The sequence below is a fragment of the Apis florea genome, unplaced genomic scaffold, assembly GCF_048593485.1.
Source record: "Apis florea isolate Af1SG1 unplaced genomic scaffold, ASM4859348v1 contig_3203_pilon, whole genome shotgun sequence".
NCBI lineage: Eukaryota > Metazoa > Arthropoda > Insecta > Hymenoptera > Apidae > Apis > Apis florea.
Window position 1 is genome coordinate 8,815,623 of NW_028256723.1, and position 24,882 is coordinate 8,840,504.

At 30.8% G+C, this 24,882-nt stretch overlaps 3 long non-coding RNA genes across 11 annotated transcripts; 2 read left to right on the forward strand and 1 right to left on the reverse strand.

Moving 5' to 3' along the window:
- Positions 1-2,781: 2,781 nt before the first annotated feature.
- Positions 2,782-24,714, reverse strand: LOC116414109 (uncharacterized). 8 transcript variants are annotated; one of them, XR_015292923.1, is made up of 4 exons: positions 24,417-24,650; positions 6,146-6,290; positions 3,382-3,512; positions 2,782-3,291 (listed from the first exon to the last, which is right to left on the reverse strand). It is a non-coding gene; the product is annotated as an uncharacterized LOC116414109 (long non-coding RNA). The 8 variants fall into 8 exon arrangements; XR_015292925.1 differs by lacking the exon at positions 6,146-6,290 and adding an exon at positions 10,988-11,115 and having other exon boundaries at positions 24,417-24,589; XR_015292920.1 differs by lacking the exons at positions 6,146-6,290; positions 24,417-24,650 and adding exons at positions 10,988-11,115; positions 11,366-11,505.
- Positions 5,574-9,414, forward strand: LOC105735060 (uncharacterized). Of its 2 annotated transcripts, XR_001111796.3 has the most exons (4): positions 5,574-5,913; positions 6,511-6,706; positions 7,841-8,347; positions 8,859-9,414. It is a non-coding gene; the product is annotated as an uncharacterized LOC105735060 (long non-coding RNA). The 2 variants fall into 2 exon arrangements; XR_015292929.1 differs by lacking the exon at positions 6,511-6,706.
- On the forward strand, positions 11,610-23,705 carry LOC147657276 (uncharacterized). Its single transcript, XR_015292919.1, has 3 exons — positions 11,610-11,990; positions 19,206-19,769; positions 23,055-23,705. It is a non-coding gene; the product is annotated as an uncharacterized LOC147657276 (long non-coding RNA).
- Positions 24,715-24,882: the final 168 nt, after the last annotated feature.

Here is a 24,882-nt window from a genome sequence, read left to right on the forward strand (position 1 = left end):
TATTTCCTTTCCTCGCGCGTGACACAATGAAAAATTGTACCCCCTTATAATTTTTTATTCGTATAATAGGACAGAAAAATTTTGAAAAAGAGACGCACAAATTTTCAAGATTCGAAGAGATTTCAGCTTGCATACAAATTAATTTTTACCCGATCCTTTAATGTAAAAATGATTCTCTCGTCCCTTTGTGTCCTTTTTTATTAAATTTCTCGAGGATATATCGATATCAAAGGGAAGAAAGAAAGAGATTCGTGCGCAAACAACGGTGTCATCAAACACGATCAATTAGGAAAAGCAGCATTCGTCTTTCGGTGATATAGTCGAGCTTACGTCGGGACCAACTAATTAATCCGCAGCATGATTGCAAGTAAATCGAATCCAGTGTGGTGGAAAGTGGCGAAGGATCCAGGGGAAGGACACGGGTGGATGAAGTATGGAGTATGTTAAAGGAACGCGGAGGGTTCGGTGGTTCAGTTAAATATGCAAATCGAGTTGCACTTATGTCTCGGCCCGCTACTAGGGGAATGGTTGCCACAGGGGTGCAAACACAGGGCTCCGCATCCCCTCGAACCTGTCGGCAGCGGTGCACTCGAAGGGAAGTGCTCCCTGACCCGGTATGCTCTTTCTAATGTTTGTTCAATCAAATCCTATCCGTCGAACCACCGATTTCCTCCATTGGCTCCATCCTGTGATTTTCGTCTCATTGATCCTCCCCCTGAATTTCTCAAATTCTTAACCTCTTTTTCAAAGTATTAATAGAAATTGATAATAATGGATCAATATATTTCGAAATTCGTACTATTAATCGAGGGTTTATTTATTTCGATTCGAATTTTTCATATTCCCCGTTCTTCTTTCCAAATATCAAATCGATCAAACGTTGACATAAGTATTTCCGTTCGTTTCTGAAATTTTCCGAATTTTCCTTTTTTCAAGTTTCATCAATCCAGTATCGATATATTTAGTTTTCCATTTCTATTTCGAAGTATCGAACTTATTATCGATTTATTATAGATATTTCGATTCTAAAATTCTTCTCTTTCTTTTCGAAGTATTATCATACATCGAGTATTAACATACATCGATTCGTTTCTCTAATTCTTCGTAGATATCCAAATATCGATCATATATCGATATATATTTCGATTCGAGCACTGGAGTGTAAGATTTGCAATGGTGGCACATATGTACGGTTTTATCGCGCGTGGTCAATTGCCTCGAAAATTTCGTGTCGCGAAAGATAATAAAAAAAATTAAATAACGACAGTTGTAAAATGTACATGTTATCAATTTTCCGTAAACGTTGTATTATTCTGCTGGATTTATATTTATTTTAACGTGATGCAAATATTAAATGTCAATAAACGCTTCGAATTACATCGTTGAATCGTTATAGATCCGTTGTGCAAAGATATTTTTAAATTTTTCATTAATATTTCGTTTTCATCTCATTTAATAACACCTATCTAAAATCAATCTAACCAAACATAGAACTGTGCAATCTATTTAGCGTTCTAGCTTGTGATACGAGGAAAACAACGATCCTTTCTTTGTATACTCCACGCATGACTATTTTAGCGGCAACGAGATCCATGAAAGGTGTAAATAAGATGATAAGTACACCCTTCAACAGAGTTTCCTCATTAAGCTCATTAGCCGCCGCTCTATTTCATTAGCAAACTGGCAACAAGGAAGCATGGTCAAAGAAAATTATGACTGTCACACGTTTTGTCCTAACTTCTCTCTAAAACGTTCTTCTCTCTATTTGCTTTTCAACGATCCATAATTAAACTGATTCTGACTTCTTGGCGATCCTAACTTGTTGAGCATTCGATTTTGGTTCCAGACTAATTCTCTGAATTTTTATAGAATCCAAAATATCTCTTGAGAAGAAAGAAGAAAATTCAATTTCTTTTTTATGTGTCTGACGTTCCTTTTTGCGAAAAATATTTAATCGAGGACCAAAAAATAAATTTAGTTTCGGGATGGAAAATATTTTTTCTGATATTTAAGGCTAAGGAATATTTTATAAATTTGATGAGAAAAATATTTTGTGAATTATTAATAACATAATTCGTATCAAAATTGGATTGGACATCTGATACGTCTATTTGTATTTAAATATGCATTTAAATTTGCATTTAAATATGTAAAAGATTACACAATAATAGGTCAACATCTGTTGCTACTGTGTAAAGCGTTTAACGTGCCAAATAGTCGCCTGTTCATTTCCACAAATGGGCTATGAACATTCAAATGAATATGTAGGGAGTAATAAATGCCAAGTAAAAGAAATAAAAATGAATTTATAGGATGGAATTGACGGGAAAAATTGTTTTAAACCGCTGTTGTTCCTTAGATGTTCCAGTAACAGCCAAGAATATCTCAGAAGATGGATTTTTCTCAGCATGTAACCAAGAAAGCAAGGTGAATTAAGATCGAAGGCTGAGGAGATTAGAAAACTGCCAGAAGCAAGCCTGAACCATTTGTCAAATGCTCGCAAATTCGATTTGAACGACGCAAACACGATCTTAAGTGGGGTCGAAGTTTCATGTTGTCGAGAATACTGCTCACGAGGAAGGGAACAAGTTTAATGTGTCTTAAAAAATTACTTTTCTCCAGGAGCTGAAAAAAATATAACGAAATTATAAACTATTTGTTGTTTTAAGTATATCAAATATATCTACATCGATCAAGCATATAATCTTTCATAATATTCTGCAACAAAACATTTTATTAATAACGTTAATATTGCAATGCTACAGATTAATAATCTTGATATTTTTTTGCAATGTTTTATTTCGTTTATTAATCTGTCTTTTTAATGATGTACATGATACTATTTGAGAAATTTTCTTATATTCAATCATAGATACAACAATTATAGATTGCAACAAAGGTATAAATTGAAAAAATTTTCAAAAAAAGAAAGTGATGTTACTCTCGATATTATTATTCACTTGTTGCTCACCAATTTTTGAAGATAAAAATGAGCTTTGAACTTTTCATGTATTATTTTGTTCTGATTGTTCAAGCGTGCAATATTGTATAATGAATTAAAGATAGAAAACCTTTTATTTCTGAAATACGGACTTTCGATTGCAAATTTTCGATCGCAAAGGAGTTTACATTACAGCAAGCATTTCCTTTCGACGCCTCGTCGCTCGATATAGTTGCACTTTCCTTTCCGGAACTCATATCAGTCTCATGCATATAACGTGTGTTCCACGAGGCACTGGTTTGAGTAAACACCATGCAAGGTTGAATGCCGTGATTTCCAGTCAAGGATTCCTGGAAAATGTCGAGAATTCAGAGATCCGCGATGCAATGCTGCTATTTCTTTTCGAGAAAGGATAGATATGAAACATGACATTCAATTACGTTTAGTTTCTATTGCGTTTCGTGGTTCTCTAAACTTTCTTCTTTTCTTCCAATGTGTTTCTTCAACTCTATGCTTTTCCTCCGAGAAGATGGAATTTAACTTAAGATTTATTTTAAACTTTGAATATAGTCTGAAAAAAAATAATTTCACTGATAATTTTGTCTGATCGTCGATGAATCATTATTAATTATCGATCTTTTTCTGAAGAAAATATTTTTTGAAATGTACAACTTGCAATATTTTAATCGAAAACATTGTTAAAAACTGATCCAAGAATGGTTTATACGCGTTTTAACGAGATGATAAGATTGAATGCACATGTGCAATTTCGAATGTAAATGAATTAAATGAACCATGATTGTTTTAACAAATTATTGGCTCGTTTGGAAATTAATTTTCAAAATATCGTTTAATACGATTCATTGATTCGAAGAATCAATATGCGTGCATCCCAATTAATGAATTTCGATTCACAAATTCGACAGACTTTTCGCCAATTTGTTTCACGACATGAAGGATGTCATCAGGGAACTTATTCGAAATTGTAGTCGTGAAATAAAATAATTGCGGATACAATTAAACATTTCAATCAATTGAATAATTATAATATTTAATATTTTCCAGCACCGTTTTATCAAATTTTTAAATATGTTTTAAAAATTTGACGAATCTCTCCAATAAATCATTTATATTATAAAATATATTGTGATATATATAATTTATATGTTACGATATATTACGATGGAAATATAACACGTGTAACGTAATCAGCTTCATTTATATTTTGATAGATTGTTTGAATTAGACGATATCATGGAAGGAACATGATATTACGTGCATAATATTTGAAAAAATTAAAAATTGCACAAATTGACAAATTGAAAAATGAAAAAAGACATTAAATTATTATTGATATCTTTTTATCCAATCAATCGATGATATTTGTTAATAATACGTTATATATTTCGTCGCAATAAAATCGCATTTGCCCGGCGGAATTAAATCGATTTATGAGAGAAAATCCGTTTCAAATGTCTCTGGTACATAGCACCCGGTCTCCTTATTATTTATGGGATTGCATTACACTGTATCACTGTTTCAATAATTAATAGCCATGTCCCCATTTTGATGTTACCCTCCCGCAAAATACTAAATCTACTCAACGTAAAGGTAACTGCATCGATTCACTTTAACCGATTCCTTCCAATTTCTCAAATTATTTGTACACTCACTCTGTAAATATGTACCTAATCAGCTTTCTCTATCAAGAATACATGTTCAAAGGATTAAATCATTGTAAAGCTTCTTCATCGTTTGTGTTATATATAGTATGTCAAATTTGGTTAGATTTGATTTACTCAAATTATTTATACATTCACTGTGTATAAAGTTTTCTGATTAGATCACTATAAAGCTTCTTCATTGTTTGTGCTATATATATGTTCTAAAAATATAAAAATATCCGTTAACTGGAGATGACCAATCACGAACCACGTAGCCTAGTTGAGACGATATCATTGGCTATATGCTGTTGATCTAGCACGAATAAATCCAAGCAACATATATTGAAAAAAGAGTATTGAATATAATAAATATTTTTTTATCGATAAAAAATTATATCGAGTTATATCACGAACAATGAATAAACTATAATATTCAACGCATTTTTTTCGATGTATATTATTTGGATTTATTTGTGCAGGATTTATTCATATAGCCAACGCTATCATCGCAACTCAACTAGGCTATACGCTCCGTGATTGGTCAGTGTTTTTTGTTAATAATTCGTTAACAAAGCCGTAATGAAAGTTTTTGCAAGGAAAAATATCGTTTGAAATTATCTCAAGAATCTTCAGTTAACGAATATACCTATTTTTGAACATGTTGCATAAAGAGAAAAAATTGATTGAATTTGATTTTCTTAAATTATTTGTATATTCACTATATATAAATATGTACCTAATCAGCTTTCTATGTTAAGAATACACGCTCAAAGGATTAAATCGTTATAGAATTTCTTCATTATTTGTGCAGGTATATAAGATTTAATTAAATTTCGTCTTCTTACGTATAAATATATATCTGTGTCGAGAATAAAATATTCAAAAGATTAGGATGATTATAAAGTTTTTTCATTTGTATTATATATAGTATGTAAACAGAAAAATAATATTAATCTTCTCTATTATAGATTAATCGAATTTTATTTAAAATTTATCAAATGAAAGTTTATTTAATAATTTTTGTCAAAGATTTGGGAAATTAATATTATCAAAATTTTATCCGATAACGAGATAAAAATCCTTTCTCAGAAAATTTTATTTACTGTTCTGTGGAGATACAGATTAATGGAACCGCAGCACGCTAAAATTTACTTTAGAGTGTATGTAACCAGGTGTCCTATAAGCGCAAGCACTGAAACCAAATTAATGTAACGAAATATCTAATATACGTTCCACGGTTGGCTAACTGGCTACCCTAAAATTGCGTTTTAGATATTTGGTCAGAAGCCAAGAATCACAGCTACACAGGTATTGCATAATTTACACTTTATACGATAAGATTTGTAACAAACAATTCTAAAAAAAATTCTCTTTCCTTTTTTTAATTTTTTTTTTTAATTTCTATAATTCATATTTGATAACAGGATAACAAAATTCAACGAATTCACCATCGATTAATTAAAGAATTAATGGAAGAAACGCGAATTTTCGAGTTTTCTCGAGCAATGTTTCATGAATCGTTGATCCTTGATGGATTTACCTTCGAATCGATCTGAAACGTAGCCTCATCCCTTTCACTAACTACACAGAACCGCTCTCCTCCCCTCAGCAACGTCCAGGTCAAAGTCCTTCAACCAATTTGCTCTCTTCCTGGCAAAAACTCGTCTCTTCCTCTTCAATTCCCTCTAAACAGCGAGAAGAAATTCTTTTGTAACTCTCCACGGTTGCGACATTCACCTACTCCCTCTTCTCACTTCCTTCGACTCGACCTTTTCTTTGTCCCCGGCTATTGTTTTCCCCATCTCTCCGTCTTTCTTTTTTCCCTCCCTCTTATTTTATTTTATTTTTTTCTTTTCATTTTTAACCCGATGCAGTATTTGACTTTTCTTTTTTTTTTTTTTCCAGACAGAACCGGTAAACACCCACTTTTAATTAAATAACGCGACCCAGCAACGTGTGCAAAATACCAGCGATTTCTTCTCTTATCCTTATTTTATCCCCCGCATTTCTACTACTTTTGTTCGGTGGAAATTGTAATTAGTTCCTATTAAATTTCGGTATGCAATGGTTGTAACAATGGAAAAAGGAGGATAATACAGAGGTAAGAATCTTCTCGATTATTCATACTCTTGTTTTACTTTTTTCCTCAGATCTTTTTTCACTTAGAATTTTGGTGTACGCATACACAGTAAATGTGAAATAGTTCCAATCCACGAGATTCTTTTTATTCCTTTATTTCTTTAATCGTTGAAGTCTAATTTCCAATTTCTTTTTTTTCTTATTTTGCTCTTTGTGCACAGCTATTCCTGAAATTAGATATCGAATTACACGAGGACGGATACGCAGTATGATCATTAGGGGAAGAAAAAAAAAAAGAAAAACTCTATTGGAAATTGAATTTTATTTTTCACACGAAGAATCCCTCTAATACCTTCATTTCACTGGAATTTGGAAGCTTAATATAAAGATTTTTGAAGAACTTTACTTTGCAAAGAGTTCTGCGTTCGTCGAATGTTGCAACTTGTCGATTTCGAGGAGAAACGTTTCCATCCCCTCGCTTTGTCTCGAAAAGTCTCGACATCTTCAAGACAGATATGTACACGATTGAGCTGAAGTTTATAGTCGACGTAAAAGTCAACTTTGCAATAGTTGCAAACGTGCAAGTAGGAATTCTCTCAGCATCGAGATTTTCCTGTCACTGTCGGTTGTAGTTTGCACCACTTTGAACGCGATTTCTCAGTTAAAGAGACACATCTGATGTCGCCTATCTTGCGGAGGTAGTTGCACGCTTCCCAAGTTTAAGTCTCGTTCAGCTTTTAGGGACTCGAGGATTCAAAGATCATATTTCGTCAACGCGCATTACATCTCTTTTCCATTGTTTTTTTTGTTTTTCTATCAATGTTTAAAGGATTCAAAGCATAGTAAAAAAAAAAAATGTAACGTACAATGAAAATCTATCTGATAGTTTTTTTTCGTCTCCAAAAGTTTCAAGCTCTAAACGTATTTCAAATGAAATTTAAACGTTTATTATCATATATATATATACACTTTCTATCCTAAAATTCGCTTCTCTCGTGAAATTAATAATCTTCGTTAATAAATTGCGAGAAATTATTTGTTTATTTGATTAATTTATTAAGATATTTAAGCATAAAAAATATTGTATGAAAATGTTATAAATGTAACGTTGTCTATGTAAGATTTTTTTCATCATGTTGTTTTATTAATTTTACAGAAACCCATTTAGAAGAGGAAATGTCGAATGCCAATAAGTTTTACATGAAAAAAAGAAATCGAAAAATTCATTATATAACTGTCACGAACGAACAAAACATTTCCCTGACATTTAATATGTGATATAAAAAAGAAGAAAAAGGTAGACAGAGTGCTATCTTCTTGATATTTTGAATTATGTTATAAATGAAATGTATGAAAAATCATGTTCAAAAAAAAAAAATGAATCGGATTCGAAGTAGAAAAATATCACGATGGATAATAATATTTTAAGAATAAGAAGAGGAATAACGTTTCAAGTAGAGAATGAACCGTTCCACTATTACTCGTCGTGTAAAAAAAAAGTAAAGAAAATGGGCAAATGGATTTCACGAGTTAAGCTTGTACGAAGGAACCATAACGAATGGAGATTGTCATCTTCAAGAAAATAAATGTGGATCAGAATACGAAATTTTACTTCTATCCTTACTCATGGATTATCATTCAAAAATCTACAGAAAAATGAATTGTGTGTAAACTAAAGATATTTTTCATTTTTTTTTTATCCTTTTCATTTTGTGCAAAGTGGTAGTAGATCTTTAAGTATTCATAACACAAAGAGAGAAATCCAATGATATAAATGTTTTCGTGGGGCTCGCTTAACAATAGTTAATCACATGGATAATTTCGTTAATTCGAAACTGATACTAAGATGATTGAGAAATGATAAATAGAAATTTAGAAATGGAAATATCAGTAAGGATAGGCTTTCTCAATGATCTTGAAAAAATAATGTAATTGCAACGGAACAGATCTATTTAAGATACATTTTTCTTAAATAAAATGTAATAAAGAAGATTTCTGCTGTTTCCCACACAAAACCATTAGCATATTTACATTTATTCTTTATCGATACTTTGAATAATACCTTGTTCACAATTTGACTACCTTGCATATAATGAAATTTAGTCGATATTTTTTATTAAAAATTCGGATATTTCATTTATTTTTGTCATCACTAATTTATCATTTATTTGTAGGATTTAGACCGATATGGAACATCTTTGGATATTTCCGGATTCTAGATCCATGATTCTGAAGACCAAAACGGACACAAAATTTCTGTTCAAGTTTATATCATTAAGTTATGAGATTTAAGTTTAGATGAGGTGTAGATGGGACGGAGGCAGAACGGTATCTCCTTCTCGCTTATTATTCACCTGATGGTATTAAATTCTTGGAAACGACAAAACATCAAAAGCCTAGTAGGGAAGTTTCGTTGCAGAAACGCTTGCACATGACTGGAAGATCGTTAATGAGCGCGAATAGACTCCTAACGGTGTTAATTGTTGCCACAGGCCAAGACGGAAGTGCTTGTATTTACGTAAGTTCCTCCCGTTCAAAACATTGTCATAATCATGGCGCAACTCTGAATAAAGTTACCAACAGAATATAGTATATATATATATATTCGTGCACAAATGTTAATGACCATCAAGATTACTTGGCTACCCTGATAACTTGGGCCACACAGTCTAATAATTACGGTTGTCAAGGTTAGAGATTTCGCTTTAATAAAAGCCTGACCAAAGCTGAGACCAGAGTTTCCGTTTCTTGGTAATTATTATAATTATCACGATTCAAAAATTGTGAAAATATGTTTTATTATTTGGAAATGGCTATTTCTTACTTGAAATTATTTATTACCAGAGCTACTATATTGAATTAAAATAAAAAGGAATAAAAATTTGCAATTTGTAGAAAAATGAATTTTGAAAAAGACTTCCTATTAAATTAGGAAAGAGAAGGTTACTTTTTATTGGATATATCATATCGAAATGCTTTGTTCTGAAAAATTTAACAGTTGAAGACGATGTTTCAGGTAAGGCTGATAACAAATTCAGAAGCTGAATGAATAATAACGTTATCGAAGGTGGGAGAAAAAACTTTGACGTTCTGTATCCATTAATAATTTTACCTTAGTTTCCGTAATTTTAACTTAACTCTTATGTTAATTTATGTTATTTAAATTTTTACGCTGCTCTTGACGTGCAGCCTTTTGACAGTGGGCTCAGCTGTCGGTGGCCCTGTACTGAATTATTCATATTTCTGCATAATGAACTGTATTGGCGTTTTATAATAGGAACATAAAATTACAATCTTTTGGGGAAAATTTAATAAATTATTATTAAAATATATTATATATTATGAATTAAAAAGCGGCAAGTGGGAAGGAGAAATTGTACAAAGAATTTCATTGCTCGATGAACAATGCACATGTTTCAATTCCGTTTTTTTTTATCGTTTTAATTATTATTCGCAACTCGTATGCGATGTTTTTTTTTTTTTGATAATATTTTTATATTTTGATAGATAGTTTATTTGCAAAATCATTGGTAGAAAAAAATGTATAAAGCGTTCTCTATCTACTCTTTCTTCAAAATTATATATACATCTATAAATGAATGATCGATGTATAAGTAAAAATGGAAAAGAAAATTTTATTTGCATCGAATAAAAAGAGATAAAAAAATTTACAATTTGAATGATGAATTGAATTTTGAAAAAATACAAAATTATTCCTTTCTGCGATAAATAGAAAAGAATCTTATCATTTTTAAAAACATCATCTTCATAATCAAGCCTGCAACGATACCTTTTAAAATAGTAATAGGATAGTAGAAAGCTCAATAGGGAGCGCAATGAAAAATTAAAGAACAACTACAAGATGGAAGAAAATTGATTCCTTGATCGAGGACCTTGCGAAAGAAAGAACGAAATAATGAAAAAAGTGCAAGTTTCAAAAAGTAACTTGAACATAATGCATCGAAAAAAATACTTTTAAATTAATATTTAACAATTGTATAACCATTGTGTATGATTAAAATGGTGGAATCAATTTTTATCTTTTTAAATTAACGTTTTCTTTTATTCGAAAAAATGAAATTATCAACTTTTTCTTTTGCATCATCTTTCTAATTTTGATATATTGAAACACTTTTAGTTAAATGAGATAACTAGATGACATTGAAAAACAGGAAACTTATCAAATATTTCTCCTCTTCAATCCTACGATAAAATATCAGTAATCAAAAAAAGAACTTTCTTCAATATTAATGATATATTATGATTATATATTACTTAATTTTATTAAAATTAAAATTATTACCGTCGAAAATTTTGATATCGAAGAATCGATAAAACAATAGAACGTCAACAAAAATAGAAGAATTATCGACTCCATCCTCCAATAATTAATTTTCAAGAAGATCCTTGCATCAAATATCCGAATTTCATCTATAAAAAAAAAAATGAATTTATGAATATTTTTCTCTAATAAATTTTCTCTGATTATCTTTAAAACAAAAATTGCCAGCTACAAAAAATCTTTTATCTAATTTCGATTCGAAGTCTAAATCCTGTAACAGAATTGAGCATTAACCTAATTTGAAAAAGGCAACTAGTTAAAAATTTCGAATAAATTTATTTTAAATAATTACTTAAATAACCTTATTTATAAAATGCTCGAATAATATTTATTCAATACCTATTACAGTTGATCCGCTCTTCATATAACTTCGATTATTTACCACTATAGTTATTTGCGGTTATTTCATATTTCGAATAATAAATTATCGAAATAACTTTATTCTTAACTTTTAAATTTTGCCCATCCATGCCCCACAATCCGTATTTCGACAACAAGAGGGGGTGGAAAGTGGCGGAGAGGGTAGTCGAGCGAGGTCGAGGGGAAATCGTAACCCATAAAGCGTCGCTACTAGTCACAGCCGCGGCAGTAAGCGTCCTGGCGTCCGTCGAGAATGCGGTATGCGGTGTACCTCTGCGTCAAGATCGACACGTGGTTGCTCGAACGATACTCGATACCCAGTTGCATGGTTAAATCGAACGATATTATAAATACGTCCATTTTACTTTTCTTTAATGTCTCTCTCTCTTTTTTTCTTTCGTAACGTGATTATTTTTACTCAATTTGCAACGATGATTGTAAATTGACATAAATATATGTACAATAATAGAATATAATCGAAGCAAGTGTTTTGTGTCTTCTTCTTCTTTGGAAACGCATCATTACGTTTTCGTTCTGTGCGATGTGAATTGCTTCGTTGGATTGGTTGTCTACGCGCGAAGATGATTGCGGTGATTTGTCACGAGTAAGTTCGTTCGTAAAAGTTCTATCTGTGTAATTTTGTCGAATTTTGAGAAATTTCATTTTGTACAATAATAAATGATATATTTTTTTTAATCTTGAAGAAACATGGATTTGGGTTAGATTAAGCATTTTATTTTAGATAATTATATTCTATATAAATTTATTTGAATGATGTTGAGAGATGTTTTCTTGCTGAAAAAACTAGTTATTTAAATCAGACATCGAGTTACTGCGACATATTTTGCCATGATTTATGTCTTCAGTCAGTCTAGAAAGAATAAAGATCTGAAATTTTGATGAATGTCGAGGTAAAAATATGTGAACTTTTTTTATAATAATACTCGTGAGGTTAAAAATAATTCATATAAATCTTGTAAATGATTCTTTTTTTGTTATTGGACATAAAAGATTTATAAAATTTCCTCTTTTCTCAATGATGATAATTTCAGATATTAGAAATTAATAATTTTGGCTAATAACATAACTTTGTAGCAAATGAATATTTTTATACAATTGTAAATTTTTATTCATGAATTCATGTGTATAGAAAGAAATTCAATGAAACTTAATCTTATTAAGAGGTTTTAGAGAATAAACAAAAAGGAATTTGTTCATATTTTTAATTTTACGTATATTATGCATCTTTTATGTTTAACTTGATTTTCTTCCCGATAAAAGTTGATACACATACTTTCTCACGATCTTTTCAGCATTAAAATTATCAAATTTTTATGTGAAAAATGAAAAATTAAAACTTTTTTCCGTTAAATAATAAGATCGATAAAAAGAACTTCATTATCTACAATATAAATTTAATATGCATAAGATAACTTGATTTTAAAATTGAATTGAAATTTCGCTTAAAATATTACTCGTACAGCGAAGTAGAAATATTAAGAAAAATATTATTCCGATGTCACGATCCAAGAATAAATACTTTTTGTACGACTTCCTACTTTTAATCTTAATACAATTATCGTTAATACGATTATAGAATCTATTCCATTCCACTATTTTCTTTCCTATCTTCCCTATTCTCTACCTCGACCAAATTATGCAATTGCAGTCACAATTAACAATGAAGTCGAATAAGTGGTCAGAATGTGTAATAAAGGAACTTTCATATAAATACGAAATATAATCGTCGAAAGAATTGCATATAAAGAAAAAATTATACATTTAAGAAAAAAACGATATTTCTTTAGAAGATAGAATATAAATAAAATAATAACTTTTTCGTAAATCAGTTTTTAAAAAAAAAAATTAAATTTAAAAATTTATCGATCAGGTTAGATTAAATTAAATAAACTTACGCTATAAATACGCTGAAAATAATTTCCAACATGTGAGTTATTTTAAAACAGAAAATTTAATGCACAATGGAAAATTGAATTCTTCTTCGGGAACGAAATAAATACAGAAAGATTCCATATTTATCTACAGAGTTCTCTGATTCATTTCTTTAATAAACCTCTGTAAAGAAATTATAAAAATACGTTTAAATGAATAGAAATTTTCTTGTTTTTCTAAATTTTTAAATTTTTTCCACACGTAAAATTCCATAAAAGATTTGTACCATTTTTCTTCTATTTAGTGGAGGATTTGATTTTTCAGAAAATTTCTTCGAAGACAGAAAATTAGATGAACTAGTTATTTTGCAAAAACTGGAGAAATTTATTACCGATGAGAAAATTTATGAGATGAAAATTATCGAATCTGCCGAATAGGTAATGGGAAAATTATTTAAAAAATTGTGCATACATTATTCAATAAAATGGTAATAACGCACATCTAAATGATAATCTTATAATATATATGGATAAAATAATAATTACATAAAGGCATGAACTCTGGAATTTTCCACAAATTTCAATACGAATATTACGAATAATCAAATGTATGATCGAAACAAGATCGATCGACTTTTGAAATAATTTGTTCGTAATTTGTGTAATTGTGATTCTCCATAGCATATATGTTAAAAGTGGAGATTGATTATTCGAAAACTCTTTAAATTTTGAAAAAAAGACTCGAACTTTCGTTTCCAATTTGAAATTCAGATAAATAATAAAACGATATAAATAATCGAGTTTATTGGAAACATTTAGAATTATCGGTTAATTGATTAATCACTTATTAATTTTAATTTCTCGAAGATAAATATAAAAACTTTAAAATTTTAAAAATAAGAACGCTATATTGGAAGAAATTTCAAATTTTAAACAAAATTTAAATTTTCTCTACAGATACCACGAACAGGATTATTCTAAAATAAATATGGCAAGAAATTCGAATCATTTAGATATGCATTCGATTCGAAATTTCGAAGTTAAAGTGCACCGTTGTTTCTCTCTCGTCCCCTTATCAGTTCTTCCCTCTCTTAGAAAGATTCTCACGATGCTCCTAACCATTTCCAAGATAACAAAACGTTACTTTCCGTTCCAACTTTTGCATCTCTCGAAAGGTAAAACGTTAAATAAACATTACGTATCGATGATACTTACCTTCGTTGAAAAAAATTTAATTTCCGAAAAAATTAAATCCCACGATAGCTGTCCAAGTGTGTACAAGCTTCCTGTGAAATTCGTCCAATTTCACACACGATTTTACAAAGTCCTGATGACGCGGTTTTAGAAGAAACGATCGTTGTCACGATCGTTCGCTCGAAAATTCGAAGGAAAAATGGCGCGATAAATTCTATCGGGTAATTTGTACGACAGTATGGCGGGCAACGAATCTCTCTTCGATGTAATTACGAAGGTCGTCGAGTAACCGAGTCGAGTGCGCGTAAAAGGGGTTCCGTGTAAAGCGTGGGGCGTAATCATCCGAAGAATGAGCTAGGTAAGAGAAATCCGCACGTAAGCCTCGCGAGTAAAAAAGCGCGATAAATTGCAACAAACTTGGAAACCTCGTGCTCGTCATCTTTTTTCCCTCCTTCGATCGTAGCGGACAGTAGACCTCTTCTTCTCTTCCAGCCTCGTCGAATATATTTTTTGATTTCTTCCTTTTATTTTATCGTGTATTTTGGTCGTAATTTACACGACGATGAACAAATTTTCGTTTTATCGCGATCCTAATATATATCGTGATCATTTCGATCGAAAATTTTATTTTAAATATTTTTTTATTTTATTATTTTTTTTTTTTGTTCCAATATACGAGTCGAACAAATTCTTGTTTCATCGCGATCTAATATATCTGTATCGTGCACTTTGGTCGTTTGATACGTAATTTATAGAATCGAACAAATTTTGGTCAATCGGATCGAAATTTTTTTAAAAATATTTTCCCATTTTTTTTTCTGTTTTTTGTTTTTGATTTTATCTATCTATCACCCTAGTGTATCCTATATATGTATTTCGATCGTAATTTACAGAGATCAATCGAAAGATGCGATTTTGAAATTTTTCGTCACAAATCTCGAAACGTTTGAAATTTTTTTTTTCGAACGGTATAAATAATAAAAATGTACGTACAATAATAAATATATATTCGTTATAGGTAAAATTTTCTTTGATGATGGTACGTGGTATTATATTAGATTCTTCTTTGAGCTTCGTTTTTAAAAGAAGACACGTAAAAACGTATCTATTTCGTACTACTTGGATGTCCTTGGATACTTGGATCATGTTCCTTTCATGCTTTTAAAACAAAGTAACGTGCGTCATAGAGCTACTTTTTTTTTTTTTTTTTTTACAATAACATAAATTATATTCGAAAAAAGAGAACGTGTGTGTGTGATGTGAAAATGTCCGATTTATAAATAATTATAAACTTTTGTATTAAAAAAAAACAATTTCTGCAAACCTTCTGAAAAAAAAATTGAATAAATATATAGAAGAAATTGCTTTATAAATTTCTTTGAAAATAATTATTGCAGGAGTTAATAATTTTTAGATTAAGCTTGGACAAATTTCTCAAAGAAGAAATATAAAAGAGAAAGTAAAAAACAAGAAAAATGATGTATTTTCAATTAATTTTACTTTTGTATCTCTTCTATGTATTGTTTTGGTTAAATTTTTACCGATTGCACACAACCATGATCGCGTAATACGATTAAAAGATTTTTAATGTAAAAAAAAAAATAAAAAAAAATTTCCATCAATTTTGAAAAATTGTCAATTTTAATTGAAAGATTTTTTCCAAGTTGTGCAAATTAAACAATAACAAAATTAATTTATGCAAAATAAGATTATATATAAATGATAAAACTTTCAAATCTTTTTGTTTAAACTAATTGCTTTTTTAGTTTAATTTCCAGAGAATGGAATTGGATTAGAAAGGGAGAAATTCTAGAGTTTTTTCGCTTATACTCTGTACAGAGAGAGGATTGACCGATAAAAATCATCGAGTTTGAATGTACCTGGTATTACTGGAAAGTAGAAGAGGGAACTTTTTTCGAATAAAAGTTATTCGAGCTTCGTATCTCGCTAATGACTTTGCAAACAAAGAAAATCGTTATAAGGGAAAAGTTATTTATGAGAATTATTAATCTAGAATTAAAAGATTTTTAATTCTCAAACGTTCATCGTATTACGTACCTTTATTAGTTTAAATCGGTAATCGCTTCACGCTTTTTTTTCATCGTGTTACTTGTCCCGAATAATATTGTAGAAAATGTTGGATTGGCGGATAGAAACTTTTACAAGTAAAATAATATACCATCGAATATACAAGCAAGATTCTCAATATTATATCAAAAAAATTATAAAAAAAATCTTTATATAATCGTGGAAATACAAAAGACACGAGAATCCTTTACTTTCGATATATTTTAGCTTGCTTTAAATACGTTACGTTTCCGAAAGAATCTTTCTATCTAACCTCGATAATTTCGAGCATATTCATGTCGACAAAATCCCTAATACCTAATCATCAAAATCTTTGGGAGAAAAAGATGGAAATCAAAGTGCATGCGACTAGCATGCTCGCGTGTCATTTACATGAGTGCAGTCCACTTCTTTTTTTTTTTTTTTTTTTTCGACGAAACGAAAGGCAATTCACCGTGAGTCAGAGCTATTCAACGTTCAGGTAAAAAAGACCCCCTGGCGGCGATAACTATAATTTAAAGTTCGCGTCGCGAAAAGAGGATCACAAGAGGGCGGGCGTTGAATATAGTGGCTCGGTAATTCTGTGTATAAGAACGACGACGGTGATCCACCACGGAGGCATTAAAGGGAGGGGAGGAGGGAAAAAAAAGTTCGTTTATTTCTATGGAGAATACCTAGTGAAATTTTTCTAGAGGAAAAAAAAATAGTCACCATGTTCACTTTTCTTCAAATTTTCGTGAATTATTCATAAAGAACGATCGATTATAATACCTTCGGGATTTCGATCCTCTGCTCGTCAAAAATTTAATTGAATTTCGTTTTATGATATTTTAAAGCGAAATTTTTTTTTTTTTTGAACATTTGAATAGCTGTGGATTATTTAAATGGAAGATCGAAAGATTGTTATGAATTCGTATTTTATTACGTATAAATGTAATCGTAATTAAAGTCGCGAAAGTAAATGTGTAAAATTATATTTCTATCGCGACAAATTGCGATATTAATTTTGGCCAAAAACATTTTCATGTTTTCGATAAAAGTGTGAAATCCGTCATTTTAATGAGTTTCGTTGTCTAATGTTAAAGAGAGTTGAATGAGATATAAATCCAAAATATTTTAGATTAAACTGAAATTAAATCTATTCTAACCTAAAAAATTATTCTTTATATTTGTTAATTGTTCTTTTAGATAGAATACAGTAAAAAAAAAAAAATGTATTGATTTTATATAATATGGTTTTCTAAAGAAGAATTAAAATTATTTCATTTTTTTTTTTTTTTTTGCAAAATAGAATTTATATTTATTCTGTTTAAGTATTTATTTGATAACTCGATTATTCGATGACAATAATAATTAAAGATTATAAAATATCTATGATTTATGGTTTATGCAAAATGCACGTTTACAAATAATCACGACAACGATTTAATTAATAGGAAAATGGGAAATTTGCAAGCTTTGGGCAAGTTTAACCCAATTAACAGGTAAATCGCCTGTTTTAAATTAATGAACTTTTGCCTTTCGTACGCGCTGCATACCGTAAGTGATGTAATTCGGATGAGCATGGCATTCGAATAATCAAATTACTTACTTCGTTACAAACGAAATAATAGAATTTGTTCCTCTGACAATCAATGGATATCAATAATCACGCTAATTAAAAAAAAAAAAACTTATCATTAAATGATGAATATTCGTAATTAATATGTTCCTAAAGAAATAATATAACATGAAATTAAAAAAAAAATAATAATTTATCGTTAATCAATATTTTTATTTCAAATGAATATCTATCGCATTCATTTATATAATTAACAGGTTTACATTTTTCTTCGTAATACTATTTATGCTGATTTCTATTTAATTAACGAGGCAAATACACAGAATGCCCCAAAAATGTTGGAACATTCGTAAATTTTGGAACATTGGAAATTTCTGAGGTAATTTCGAACATTTTCTTTTGTAAAAACTTTCGTTATAAGTTATTAATAAAAAATACTAGCCAATCACAGAACGCGTGACACAAGTCCAAACAACGTCGAAAAAGATGTATTGAATATCATATTTTACAATCCGATATATATTTCTTATCCATACGTTATATATATTGCTTGGATTTGTTTGTGCTCGATCGACGCTCGTAGCCAACGCTACTCTCTTGATCACACTATGCGCTTTATGATCAGTTAATATTTATTGCAAAGGAAAATGTTGCTTGAATCTCATATACGGATGTTCCAATATTTTTGGGACACCCTATCCTATGTATATGCAAATTCATTTTCCAATTCTTTTATTTTACGTTTGTAGAGACAGGTATGTAAAAAATATTATTTTCTTAGTATTAATATAAAAATTTTGGAATTTTCATACTTCCAAACGTAATAATTCTAAATACGAATTAATGTTTTTCGATGGATCGGTACAATTCACGTTTTTTTATCCTCTTACATTCACTAGCTTTTCAAAAGATGCAGATGCCCTTGGCAAAAACATCTCTCTAATTAAGTGATGTAATTAACCGACGGATAAAGAGAAGAAAGGACGAAAGAACATGGAAATGTTTATGTTTACATTTCTCCTTTAAGATTCAAAAATTAAACAAATGATTAGTTTGATTCTTGTCTTGTGAGAAAATTGCTCAAATGTTTCATCCTTTTTTACAGTTTCTCACAGAAGATCAAGGAGGACAAGCACAATCCCATTCATTCCCCATGCGGCCAGAGACACTTGCATTGTCATTGTCAGGTGGTGGACCGCACCCAGGATTAACCGTGGAAAAAAGCATCAAGAGTTTATCCTTTAAAAAGAAATCGTTTTAATAAAATTTTCTCGTACGAATTTTTAAAAATCCACGAAGAATTATTTTTCGAAGGATGAAATGAATTTTCATTTTCATTGAGAAAACAATGACGAACACGAAGGGAACGCGATAAATAGATATCTCGCGAAAAGTACAAGGCGAAATAGAAGGATATGTCCTGTGATAAGGCATCGAGACGTCTCAAGCTCTTGCTCGGCAAGGCGAGGAGATCTGGTTTGAGCATAGACGAGATTGTCGACTTGCCAGCGGCCAAAAGGCTACTGTCCACTCGTGTCACCCCCTTCTCCACAGTATGGACGATCTTGGCCATGCTTGCCTTAATTCTCGGCGGTGGCGCTGTCCTAATCTTCTTCTGCGCTCCCTGCGCCACCAAGAACAGAACGTGATCGTCCATAGTCTGCCCAAGGTAATCGTTTTTCTTTCTTTCTTTTTTTTTTGCATAATTGTCGCTTAAAGTTCGTATAAAAATCGTATCTGTTGATTCTACGAAATTTTCATTATTCTTAATTAAATAACAAAGCTTACGAATTATTCGATACAAATTATATCTCGATGTATTATTTCGATCGAAGCAACGAAAGAAAAGAAAAAAAAAAACAAAATAGAGAAAATAGATGTAAAATTATCCGATAAATAAAATAATATTGGAATTAATTAGGGAAAGTTAATATTGATATGGAAAGAGATACAAGAAACGCGTGTGTATATATATATACACACATATATACATACGTACGTTTAATGAGAGGTAAATATTTCTTCTATGGTGTGTTTTATTTACTCTATGGAGAGAGAGAGAAAGAGAGAGAGAAAATATTAATTATTCGCGATAAAGATGGATCGAACCCATGCCCGGTTCTCTCTGTATTAACCTATCAAGCCGCACGTTACTCGTTGCAAATTAATAATTTAACCGCGAAATTTATTTATTATGGTCGATCGGTATTCTCGCCTCGCAACAAGCTACCAAGCACAATTATTTTCACGGTTGATTAAATTCACGTGATACAATAATAATAATAATAATAATAATAATAATAATCGGCTGTGGGAAAAACCGATTAAAGTAGACGTTTCGATTTTCGAACGTGGAAAAAAGTAAGCTTGAAGTAAGTAAAATTGAATTATTTCATCATCGTGCAATTACTTGATTCCTCGCCTGTATTATAACCGACTTTCTATTCGAGAAACGAAAAGAAATAAATGGTATTTTTCGTCACAAAAAATATTATCCACGCGAATATTTATTATCTAAATAAATATTCATTTTCCACCTCGTACACTCGAAATTCTCTCTCGTAATATCCCACTTGACGAGTCGATACACGCTCTCGATCTTGTGATATAAATAGAGGATACACAGTGGAATTTTCGCGTTTTGAACCGATGTCTCTTGGATTTACATGTACCAACGTAAATGTTATTGATGGTGGGAACCGCCGCGTACCTCACTTCAATTCGTTTTCAAATGTCGCGTGTCGCCGGCTTGAATTTTTTAAACCATATTCCCGCGCCATAAATTTACATACCGCTGTGAACAAATCGTGTATAAATTTCCCTCGACGTTTTTCGACGGAGTCCTCTCCCCCCCTCCCCCGCCATATTTGCATCGAACAATCGTACAAACAAATATTTTGTCCAATCCGGAGAAAACGGATTATTGCAATTGTATTTTAGCAATTTAAAAGAACCGTTGAAAAAAATTACACCGTTCAATTCAATTTAACGACATTTGATCGATATGAAGTAGAAAGAAGTGGAGGAAGGGAGAGGAATGGAGAATAAGAAATAGGAAATATATTGAAAGGGATCAGTCTTCTTTGAAAGAGAGGACTTTTCCATTGACTGAAAGGAATAGTGGAATAGCATGGGGAAAAAAAAAAAAGGGAGAGAGAGGAGAATTTGAAAAAAAAAAAAAAATATTTTACTAGCAAAAGACTGTGCGTGGATCAAAGCACGTTACACGGTTTTCGGCCGAGTTGGAAAGAAAACTCTCCGGAGTCGGAAGGCAAAAAACGTGTTTCAAAGTTGCCATTGAACAACAAGGGAGGGGATTGGCCTTGTGCGCTTTTTATCCTCGTCGTATCGGGCATGCTTTAAATACTATACACAGATCCTAAACCACGTGGAAATTTTTTGCTTCTTTTCAATTAACGGCTTATTACTTGAAGTAATCTTTCTTTGGATTCGCAAGTAAAATAATTTTTTTCGAGATATGTTAGATCTAGCGAAATCTTTCTGGAAGGATCCATCTCAGGAGAAGGGGAGAATTTTTATATGTAATCTCTTTGAGCGAAGAAAGTGGAAATATCTCAATCAATGGATGTATGTTTCATCAAATTTATTGCTCTAATTTCGTGAGAACTAATTACTTCTCGGGGGGGAAGGCTAACGGGATTTACGAGACGAACGCGCGCGCACAATGTCGAAACTCGTGTATTTTACGAACTACCTTCGCCAGAGTAGAAATTACATCACGCCAGCCAACACATGCTCTGTATAGAGAACAGGCTTTCCACTCTCTCTTTCTCTTTCTCTCTCTCTCTCTCGACAAACAGCTCGACGTATTTCGACGAAAGTACACGGATAAATGTTGTTAGCCGCGGCGATAATTTTAAAAAACGTCGATGGAGAGTTTGAAGAGAATTTAAAAGTCGAACGAACGCGAGATGAGAAATTTTGAGAAACGACAACATCGATAAAACTTCTTTCGTCACGTCGAAAACGAGATTTAGAAGAAATTTTTTTCAGGGAAAAAAAGATTCGATCGATTTTCCTTCGAAATTCGAAAAATTCTTCCTGCCGAGAAAATGGCGATAAAAAATTATTTTACCCGAAATCGAAAACTTCTATTAAATATTTTTCATAAATCCTTTTCCATTGACGTTTTCATCCAACTTTTTTTACGAGTAAACTGTAAATTGCATTCGATTTTTACCTTATTTTTTACGGACAATAACTAAAACAATTAATCTTTTTATATTCTGAAACGAAAACTATATTCTGTACAGACTAAATTGTCGCAATAACTTTGACGGAAACAGAATTATGAAACTTTACATCGTATACGTTCCATTGAATGTATATAATTTTTCCAGATAATAAATGTATCTATCGCTTCGTTTTCATTAAACTCTATTAAAATTACGAAAATTTTGAACCGCTATAACTTCGAAGATAGTAATGCCCAATCAACCAGTGAACGATCGTTAGAAGCGAGAAATCTTACTCTTTAAAACGCACCTTGTTTTAGCTCGATACGACTTCCGGTTCCCGAGATATCATCGTGTAAAGAGAAATGTAATTTTTAATCGGTTAAACTGTCTCTCGTTAACTCGAAATTCTCGTCTTATTGATCTATCCAATATCTAGACAAGCGAAAGACGCTATTGTTGGAAATGTATATAGTATATTCATAAAATAAGTCACTATATGATTCATTCATAATTTTCGATCCATCATCTCAAACTCTATTGACACTTTAAATAGTTGTATCTCGAAATATCGGAATAAAACAAAAAGCATATTCAATGGCATAACTTCCTCTATTTTTCTGAACGGATTTTTGATAGGAAAATTTTTCTTTCTTTTTATATTTTTCTATATTTTCTATATGATCACGATTTAAAATGTAAGATTTATTATTTGTACCAATCAACGATGTCACAATTGATTTTCGATTCTGTTTCAGACAAAATCTGTCCTTTGGCTCGCGGAGCTGAACCGGAAAGTATTTTTAAGAATTGATTTAATTAATTTAAGCGAGATATGGTTGTAAGTTCATTAATACTCGTATAAAATTATGATGAAATAAATAAACGAGAATAAAGGATAATCCGTAGTGTCCACAATGTAAAAAATGCAAGAAGAGATGCGAGAAGCCACACGATGTATTGTAAAATAGCTGCGTGATTTAGATCTTCCATAATTTTATCTTACATCTTGGATAATTTTAAAAAAAAAAAAAAGGTACATTCGACGATTTTCGAAAAGTTACGCGTTGTAGCGGGTAAGAATGGTTAAATTTGCCTCGAAAGATAACTTCTCGAAAGATTATTTTTTCTAAAATATTATTAGGGGACAAGTTTTTTTGTTGATACATGCAGAGCAACCATACGACAATATAGCGTATAAATAGGATATTTCCTAACTACGAAACGCTACGATGATGGAAAGAAATACCGCGTGGAAACGAATCGATTTACCCTCGAGGGAATCGAATTTAATTATCACTCGATTAGAATATTGCTCAAACACGTACGAATCATTTTTTAAACATTGTATCGAAGCCATGTAAATTACTTTTATATGTGATAAAAATAAATTTTTAGTAAATTAGAAATTATCTGCTTTTGATTCCTTCTTTATCGTCGATCGATGATAAAATTAATTGAACGACAAAAAAGATTATTTGTTAAAAATTATTCCTCTGCCTTTTCCGTTACCTGTTATCTCGATAATTATCGTACAAAATATTATTCTCTTAATCAATTTTATACATTTCCTTATATTTCAAACGTGAAATAATTCAGCGAGAAAATCGAGTACAATTAATTTTACTATTATTTTCAACAAGACGATAAATCGACATATATAACACGAATTATAAAATATCAGTAAGTACTGAAATACTCGGCATACACATTTTGCCTATATTTCGATAATAATTCTATCGAAATATGTAATAAATTTTATATTAAAATTATAATCGATCCAAAAATTTTTATAAATTACTCACTTATCAAAATTTACTTTGGATCTTTTGGAGATGAAATATCAAATGATGATTAAATTACAATTATTATTATTTATGAATATATAATTACGATAAAAAAGTGGGCAGATAAAAAAAAATGAAAATTATTGCGCAATTTTAAATAACGAGATTATTTAATGTAAATAATTTTTTTGACAATTTTCACGCTTCAACACGATAACGATAATACTGATAATAATAATTATTATTAATCGAACTTGGAAATTTTTTTGAAAGATAGGGAGAAGAGGTTAAGAAAAAAAAAGTTATAAATATATCCGATGTAAAAATACATACGTTCTCTCCATCCGTATCCATTTCTCTCTTTTCTTCGTTCCATCGCCACCTTTCTCGCGTATGTTATCTGTTTTCTTATTAATCTCTCCTCGCTATCCCTCTCCTCATGTCTAACGAGAGTTTGGCAAGAACTTTAACCTGATCTACGTCACGGATGTTTTAGCAACAACTGCGCATGTGTGAGATCACAATGTACACATACGAAGTGTAACTCGATATCAACGATCGTAACAATTGCCAGAACGGCCTCTTAAACGACCAGCAAAACTTGTCGGTTTGTACTCGTCCTGTGCTGTCCTCTGGACCACTTGTGTAAATTACGAGAAGCAAGTGGAAATATTTATTAAGAAATTGTAATTAATTTATTCGTTTGTGAATCGAATCTAAAATCTTAATACTTTTAATGTAATTATGAATATTTATGAAATAAATAATAGCAATGCTGGTCGAAATAAATATATTTGAA